We start from the raw sequence: 9,840 nt of genomic DNA, 5'->3' as shown, positions 1-9,840 counted from the left end.
CTCTCCTCCCTCCCTCCCTTGTCTCTGTTCTTGCAAATCGTAGGTAATTTAAATTTAGATTTTAGAATGTAGACATCGTAGACTGTAAGTTTTTTAATAGAATATTTTTTTGACTATTTAGGTGTTTTGAATAAAATAGAAGTATGAAAATTTAGGGTAGAACTAGGATAGTAGAATTTTTAGCAAGTGTTTAATAGAAATAGTTTTTTTAGTAAGTGATTAATATAACTAGTTTATTTATATTAAGTGCTTAATAGAACTAGTTTATTTAGTAAGTGCTTAATAGAACTAGTTTATTTATAGTAAGTGCTTAATAGAACTAGTTTATTTAGTAAGTAGTTAATAAAACTAGTTTATTCAGTGCTAGGATTATATATAAGATATTTTCAAATGTTTTTTTTTCATATTTTGAACCATTGAAATGCAATGACCATAGATAAGTGGCCTATGTTTTGCCGGAGTGTTGATTAATTTCCGTTCTGGCAAATTTCAGGCGCTCGATATATCCCTTTTTAGCAAAGGTCATGCCGGATTTTTTGGGTTTTGCCGTCGAGTTATAATCTTTGAATTTTGAACACAGGAGATGTCTGATGACGATGGGATCCCGGAGTGCGGGTACTGCTACGATGACCGGGGTGTGTGCGAAAGGTTTCCTCACCTGCAAAATGATAGGTTTTTCACCGTGAAGCTGGAAGAGACCTTTGATGTTTGTACGGTACGCAACGACAAGCATTTCATCATAATTAATATCATCACTTGTGCTTCATTTGTTCAACGTGTAATTTATGGATTTTTTCAATTCGATTAGTACATCCCGTGCCATGCTAGACCATATGTATTGGAGAAGCTTTGTTTTGGTTTAGATGATTGAGAATGTGGAGACGAGGAGGGCTCACTTAAGAACTAAACATGGTTATGAGTTTCTGGTTAAGTTCTACAATGCAGTCGATCGCTCCCATTTCGGTTGCTCTAATTGGGAAGCTCTCTGCAAGGCATATGGATTTGAGGAGGGAATGCGAATAAGATTTGATATTCGTCCCAAAGATTATGATGATGATGATAATATTGACATCTGGGTGGATGTGGATATGCCTCCAGTTTTACCTAGATGTGAGTTTGTCAAACTAATTTGTTAAGTTCAGTAATTTATGTTGTTAATTTAAAAATATTTGGTGTTCATCCGTACTAAATTTATTTATTTATAATTGTCAACTTTTTTCTTATCTTCAAGAAATACTCGGAAGATAGTAGACAACACATACTACAGCTATGATTCCAAGCTTAATTGTGAGGGGAAAGGTTATCTTGTCTCATTCATAGAAGATGTTGAGGCCTTCAAAACCAGTCACTCTATCAACCCAAATTATACTAGATACGTGCCACTAGTCCATAAATTGCTTGATGGTAACTTCATTGCCAAAAACTTGGTAAGATTTTGTTAATTCATTGCATACATTATTCTTAAGTAAACTACATTGCTAACTACATATGTTACTATTTCGTTTTTGAACAGAGGCTTCCGAAGAAGGTTGTGCCTGACATGCTACTTACCGAAGGTGATATGCACATGTTTAGCTTACGACCAACTCCTTCGGAGGCTTACCATACTGCATACTCGATTTCTTCAAATGATGGAAGACTCAAAATCGAAGAATGGAGCAAAGTGATGAATGCGCACACACAAATAATTGGAGACAAAATGAATGTGCGCAAGCCACAAGTTGGAGATAGGTTTATGTCCATTCTCCATTATGGTGAAGGACCGGTTTATCTGTTTTATAGTATTTTAGCTAGGAGAGAGGAGTAGGTCCTAAGTATTAAAAACAATTAGTTAGTGTTGATTATATATGACTACAATGTCTTAGACTTGATGGTGATGCTAAGTAGGAGTAGTGATTATGAGTACTATGATGATGATGAGGAGGAGTTGTTATTATAACTAGTGACGAAGTTCTTATATGATGTCTCATCATGGACGAAAATGATGATTATAAGGAGTTATATGACAATGATATATTATGATGATAAGTTGTTAATGATATTATAATGATGATGATAAGTTATTATGTCATTGGGTGAAAGAACCGCATATTAGTTTCAAATGGATGGATCCAAAGTGACCATTGGTTACTTTGGATCCATGCTCTTCAAACTAATCCAAGGTTCTTTCACCTAGTGATTTAATAACTCATTATGATGTAAAAACAATCTCTAAATTGCTACTATATGAAAAATTGTATACAAGTATTGGGTGTATGAATACGACCTAAAATTCAAAAGAAATGGAATACAGAATAATAGTAGTAGTGATTGTTTTCGAAAGCGCTACTAGTAATTAGCAGTAGCGATTGGCCTGGAAAGCGCTACTACTAAGTAGATATAGCAGTAGCGAGTGACAGTAGGGGGCACTGCTAAGCTTTAGCTGTAGCGCCTTATTAGTAGCGCGCTTGCACGCGCTACTGATAGGCCAAAAACCAGCGCTACTAGTAGGCTTTTCCCTAGAAGTGGGTAGGAAGCGCGACATAGCGATAGCATCGAAACAACTAGCATAGCAATGATAGTAGTGAGATCCAGGGTAATGATCATCTTGCCTGAATTCCCGCTAGGAAGAAGAACGAGTCCATGAAGAAGACAATCGGGCATAGACGAACCAAGCGTAGTCGAACGAATCCTCACGATCGCAACGAAACAGGAACTATCGAGAAGAAGCACAACTGGAAAGAAGCAAGCCACAAGGTAAACACACACCACATAAACATGGCATGATGCTCAACCAAGTATGATGCATGACAAGGCTATATGATGCTACTCATGGCAAGAGATGATGCATACAAGAACAACACAATAAGGCAAGTTTAAATGAGGCCAGAAACAACATATAACAATTTCGGTAAGTCCTCATATGCAAATTTCGAAATTGGTCCAGATCTGAATAAACCTTATGTTCAAGTTGTTAAACAGAAAGTTAAGATGCACCATGATGATCTATGCGAAAATCTAGTCAAGATACATATAAAGTTCATTTAATTCAGAGAGCTACGACATAGAAGATATGAGCAAAACAAGTAAACATGGCATTGATGCAAAATGCATTCAAACATCAAGAAAACACACCCAAAACAAGGATTCAACATGACATGATGAAACTACATGCAATTCTAAGTAAGTTTCACATAGAGCATGCTCAAAACGGAGCAACAGTGCAACACATACACTCCAAACAAGATATAACAACAATCTGCCCAAAACAACAACTAGGCACTTTGCAATCATTAAAAGAACATACTAAAGGAATCATATGAGCACAAACTTGACATGCACTTCATGTAAAGATAACAAACTTCAAGTTTCATTAAGCTTCAGGTTCATAGGCATCAATATCAAACCAATATGATCAATGCAAGAAGCAACTTTATAACACAAGAGCATATGCATGAGCAGAGTTAATATGATGGCAACTTGAGAGCAAGAAAGAGACAAGCTACAACAAGTAAAAATAGAAACCAATGGCATGGCATCAAAGTACACATAAAAAAGAGCAAATAACATCCTGTCATCATATACATATGGCTCATGGATTAGTGGGAACCAACAAGACAAGGTTGAATGTTGAAACAGTTTCAACAAGTGTAAAACAACAACATTATCATAGCATGTTTGCAAGCATGGAACAAAGGCATATGATATCTGAAATAATCAAACATGGAATTTGAACAGAGTACTCATAGCATAATTAAATTCATGTAATTGGAGCATCTCCAGAAGACTCATATATTAATTACTATCAAGCTCACAACATGGCATCATGAAGTTAACAGAAAACTGGAACATCATTTAGGCAAGTTCATGGCAATGAAAACATATGCTACAGGACATATATAAGGCATCAAAAGGCATGGCTTGATATATCATAACATGGACATTAAAACATGTCAACTAGGTATCTCCATATTATGCATGGATTTGATGGTAGCATCAAGCAAACATGGCATCATAAGATAACAGATTCAGACTTGACAGAATGTTAACAACAAGTAGCCCACTTCAAAAGCTTGATGCACTCACTGCAGGGCATATAAAAATACATAAATTGAACCACTACAAAGATGGCATAATTATGCTCCTAAAACATATTGACATGATGCTCAAAAGAAAATCACACAAAAAGATATAAAAAGACAAAATGACAAGTTACAACAGTTTCAACAGTTAACAGCAACATGCACTTTTGCAACAGAGATTAACATGTCAAGATGCATCCTAACATGAATACAAAGCACACCATCATGTAGAGCATGAAGAGCAGAACATGTACATATCAAGCTCATCACCATAGGATCAACAGAGACAAAGTTACACCACTCACAAGATGCATACATGATGTTAACAATTAGCGGATTTCAGCAGTTTATATCAATTAGAAGTTTTGCAATGAAGATCAAGGCATCAAGATTAATTGTAACATGAATACAAACTACTCCATCATCTAGAACATCAAGTGATGAACATTTTGACATATCATACATCATCATAGGGTAAACATGCACAAAGATACATCAGGTCAAAGATGCACTCATGATGCTTATGAAACTGAGGACTTCTGAAAGAAAAAAATATAGACATGCGCAAGATAACTAAGTCGCGCACTGAGCGGGGTTTAGCAGCGAGCGCTCACCAGCGTGGCCTTGGGCCTGATCTAGAAGTAGAGGAGGCGGACTGGCCCGGATGGAGCTGGGCCGGACGCGGGGCCCATGTGGAGGCCACGGTCAATGCGGGGGCGGATCGGGGCTCCTCATGATCGGCCATGGCAACACCGATGATAGAGCTCGGCAGAAGTGGCGGAGGAGGACAGGGGCCGACCGGGGGCGGCGCAGGGGTGCCAGATCTGGTCGGAGGTCGGCCGACGGTGAGGGGCATGGACGGCGGCGACTCCTGCAGGCATGGGGCGGAGCTGCTCCCAATCCAAACTGGATCGAGACGCGGGAGAAGGGGACGATGGGCACGGCGCGGCACAGGGGCACGCGGGCTCCGGCGAGGTTCCTGGGGCCGTCGGGGCAGAGCCAGGGAGGCGGCGGAGCTGGATGACTCCGGCGAGGTCGGGTCGGTCGCGGACGAGCCCTCCTGGCCCGGGGCAAGGAGCGGGATGACGAGCGTGGGGCATGGAGGCCCGGGCTGGTCGGGACCCGGTTCGGCTCGGCGGCGGGCTGCGGATGGGCCTCGCAGGCTTCGGTGAAGTGGGCGCTGGGGAAGGCGACGTGGCAACCCCCGGTTGGCTACGGGCAGTGTTGAGCGGCGGCTGGCCAATCATATGACGACAAGTGGCGGCGAGGCAGTGGTTGGACATGGATTCCGAGGAGGGTCACGGTGACTGCAGGTGGAAGGAGGGCTAGGGGTAGGTGGAGGACTAGGGAATGCCCAAAATGGAGAGGGGGTGTCCTTATATAGTAAGGGGGCTAGGGTTAGGGGGTTTTCATCCATTTTCGGGCGTCGGATTTTGATCCGACGGTCTGAAGCGGAGGGGGTCTAGGTGGGTTGCAGATGGGCCGATTGTGGCTGTGTAGGAGGGTTGGGCTGAGAAGAGAGAGAAGCAGAGCGGCCCGGCGGCAGTTCCCGGAGACCGAAAACATCCGACAAATTAACCGGCAACGGTGCCATTATGGATGATGGTTGGGCTATCAAACGGACTCCGAATGCGACGAAACTTGATAGGAGGTCTACCTACACTATAATAAGACCGCACACCAACTTTGACCCTATTCGGAGAACATTTTTATGTCACTTAGAAAATAATATTTTGGAGGTGCCGCGGGCGCGTGCGAGTGTGTCTGGACTCCGAACGGACAATGGAGAGAACTAGGAGAACCCGAACGGATGCAAGTTTTGAAAAACATGCAGATGAAATGCACATGATGACATGCCAAAGTGCAACACGCAAGAGAATGGCATGGCAACGACGGTGAATAACTGGGAGACACCTGGCGCATCGGACTCGGGGCGTTGCAAACAGGGACTCTCGATGATAGTTGTGCCTCAGTGGATCGAGGCTAAAGGTCTCATATCCATGGTTATCATACGGCCAAGACATCCTACAATGCACATCAGCGCATTCAGGATTTCTAAAAGAGAGCAAGTCTTAATAGTCAACGACTAGAAAAAAATTGTGAATGATCGCAGAGAAGTATTAGGGGGCAGTGATCAGAAGTGCAGCCCACAATTAGGAGACAGATTCATCTGCATTCTCCAATATGATGAAGCAGGAGTGTTATACATGTTCTATGCTATTTTACCCGAGAGAGAGCAGCATGAGTGATTAGCTAGCTAGCATGAGTTTGAAGAAGATGATGTGCTACACTATGACTATGATGATTAAATAGCTAGTGTTGGTGGTGATTAGATAGCTACTGTACCTAGTGTTGGTGGTGATTAACTAGCTAGAATGAGTTTGAAGATAATCATGTGGTACACTATGACTATGACTGGTGGTAATGACTATGCACCACATGTTGCCTCCACTTGAACCTAATCAACATCCATTTCACCCACTGTTGTATATACTAACTAATCATGGTGATAAAATCATATGATGAAAATACTATATATAAAACCTATACAAATAAAGCAAAAATAAGCTGCAATTTAAAAAATACAGGAAAAATAAGCAGTAGCGCTTTTCAAAAGAAACGCTACTGCTACTTACTATCAATAGCGCTTCTCAAGCACCCGCGCTACTGCTAACTAGGTATGGCAGTAGCACTGGACCGACAATGCTACTGCTACATGTTAGCTGTAGCGTGATAGCAGTAGCGCTGGTACCAGCGCTACTGCTATGCACATTACAAGCTCTACTACTAGGGTTTTCCCTAGTAGTGGACGGCGGTGGAGGAAGTTTCCCTGACGGCCGGAGGCGAGATCGCCTTTTTTTCTTCTCCTAGAGGAAGAAAGCGATACATTCTAGTCTTGCCTTTTTTCCATGCCAGGTACCTTGCAAATTCCGCTCAGAAATCCTACATGTAGATGGTGGGTACAACGCCAATACCTCATTGAAACACAATAACGACTTCCTTGTTCATGTAAAATGGCGAAAGAATTAGAGTTTGAGCATAATTACTAATTCAAATTGTTTCTAATCCTCGAGACCCTAATCTATATGCCTTCTACAAAAATGGAGAAATTCCAAATAAATTTGGAGGATCTTCAAGCACATGATGCCTACAAGTCCTGTAATGTGATCACTGGCTTAAATGTCTAGGGGTTAGACACATGACACTAATATGTGCCCTGTCAAAGACACTTTAAGCTCTCAACATGTGCAGTTTAGCACTTCTTTTTTCTGCAACATTGCTGTTAATGACCAGTTTTATGAAGCTGAAGTAAATATTCTAGTCGTCCAAAAAAGTAGCTGAAGTGAACCTTTTTTCCTATTAGATCACCACTAATTATGCAATATATTCTGATATTCTATTTATTGATGTTACATATGTCCACATGTTTTCTATCACTACTGGGAAAATCGTCGTTACCGAGTACATTGCTATTTGCAGAGTACCAGACCACGGGATCATGGTAAAGGCCATGTAAGCCGAGTGTGGCTCTCGGCGGACAACAGGACACGACACACGCCGGCCGGTAGTTGCCGAGTCTCTGCTACAATGTGCTCGGCAAAAAAAGAACACTCGGTTCATGCGATGTATGCCAAGATCCTCTACTACGGCACTTGGCAAACAAGTGCCAGGTAGCACGGCTGACGGTGTCATGGATGAAGGAGTTCATATCCAAACCAGGTGTGGTTCCTAGTGCATTGGATCCCATGGCTATCTATTGTGACAACACTGGTGTTATAGCCATTGCCAAGGAGCCACTGTCTCACAAGAAAACCATGCATATCAAACGTTTCTTTAACTCCATCCGTGACAATGTCAAGGAAGGTGACATATAGATTTGCAAAGTTCATACGGTTCTGAATGTTGCAGACCCCGTTGACTAAACTTTTTCCACGATCAAAACATGATCAACACCAGAACTCCATGGGTGTTAGATTGGTAAAGTGGGAGACTATTGGTAATGTGCCCTAGAGGCAATAATAAAGTTGTTATTATCATATTTCCTTGTTCTTTATAAATGTTTACTCTTCATGCTGTAATTGTATTAACCGAAAACTCAAATACATGTGTGGATACATAAACAAATACTGTGTCCCTAGTAAGCCTGCACTAGACTAGCTCGTTGATTAAAGATGGTTAAGGTTTCCTAGCCATAGACATGAGTTGTCATTTAATAACAAGGTCATATCATTAGTAAATGATGTGATGGATAGACTCAATCACAAGCCCATCATCTGATTGTGTCACTAAGCTTAAATTGCTACAACTTTCGTAATGTCAAGTATCTGTTCCATAGACCATGAGATCATGTCACTCCCTAGTACCCAAAAAAAAATGCTTTGTGGGCATTAGTTTTCACTTCATAATAGGTGATCATAAATGTGCTCTTCAGGTATCTCGGAAGGTACTCGTTGAGATCAAGACTGGGATTTATCACTCCATGTGATGGAGAGATATTTCTGACCCTCTTGGGAATACAACATCCGAAGTAGCTTGCAAGCATATGACTAATGGGTTTGGTCACGGGGTTATTGTATTACGGAACGAGTAAAGAGACCTTGCTGGTAACGAGATTGAAATAGGTATGATGAGACCGACAAAGGGAATTGTATAAGGGGTTATTGAAATCCTTTCCAACATGGTTCAACCTATGAAATATCTTTGCCGAATATGTGGGAAGCATAATGGGCATCCATGGTCCCTTTATTGGTTATTGATTGGCAAGGAGTCTTGATCATGTCCACATATTCTCGAACCCGTAGGGTCACACACCTAACGTTCGGTGTTGCTAGGGTTTGATGAGATAATAAGATGGTGTTATCAAATTTTTATCCGGAGTCTCAGATGGGATCCTGGACATCATGAGGAGCTTCAGAATGGTCCATAGACAAAGAAAACATATATGGAAGGTATTTTCGGGGTTACATGAATATTTTGGGATTTTTCGGTATTGTATCAGGAAGGTTCTAGAAGGTTCCGAAGTAGGACCCACATGCATGGAACCAAGGCGCCACACCTCTGGTCCATGCGCACCAAAATCCCTCGTAAAAGGAATGGGATCAAATCCCAAAGGGATAAGATCAAGATCCCTCAAAAGGAGGGATCCCAAATCAGTGGGAAAGGAAGGAGATTTCCTCCCCCCCGAAGCACCAAATTGTGAGCTACATGCATGCGTCATTAATTTTCTTTCTCAACTAATATAGACTTCATGCATCAGTTACTGCATGCATTTTTGCATGCACGCGTCACTTATTGCATGCGCTTGGTACCGCGGTTCTTAATATGTAGATCTGATGGCTATTGTCGACCGAGCTATTATATCCAACGGCTAACTTAATTTGGGTGATGTGGCTCAAGGAGAAAATAAAGAATTCTTAAAAGTGGGGGCTAGTTATTTTGATATAGTAGTTGGGTAATGAGATTAGCAAGATCCTCAACTACAATGCAGACTAAACCTACTTATTAGCCAGGCTAATACCATCAAGCCTAACAAAATGGATCACATTAGCAATATCTTTGAAGGAGTAATGATGAACAATAGAAAGAAGCATTGGAGCTGAGCACTGATTTGTGTCCCAAAGAAGCACTGAGTTGTGTCCTGAAGAAGCACTGATTTGTACCACCATCCAGAACTATTGCAGGAAGCAGTGCTTGTGGCGAGAAGGAGTCATTGTGCCTCGTATATCGGTGAAGCTGAATGCACGAGGTTTTTACGATAAACATGATGCCAACACCCTAT

The sequence above is a fragment of the Triticum dicoccoides genome, chromosome 1B, assembly GCF_002162155.2.
Source record: "Triticum dicoccoides isolate Atlit2015 ecotype Zavitan chromosome 1B, WEW_v2.0, whole genome shotgun sequence".
Taxonomy (NCBI): Eukaryota; Viridiplantae; Streptophyta; class Magnoliopsida; order Poales; family Poaceae; genus Triticum; species Triticum dicoccoides.
Note: the sequence above shows the minus strand (reverse complement) of the source record.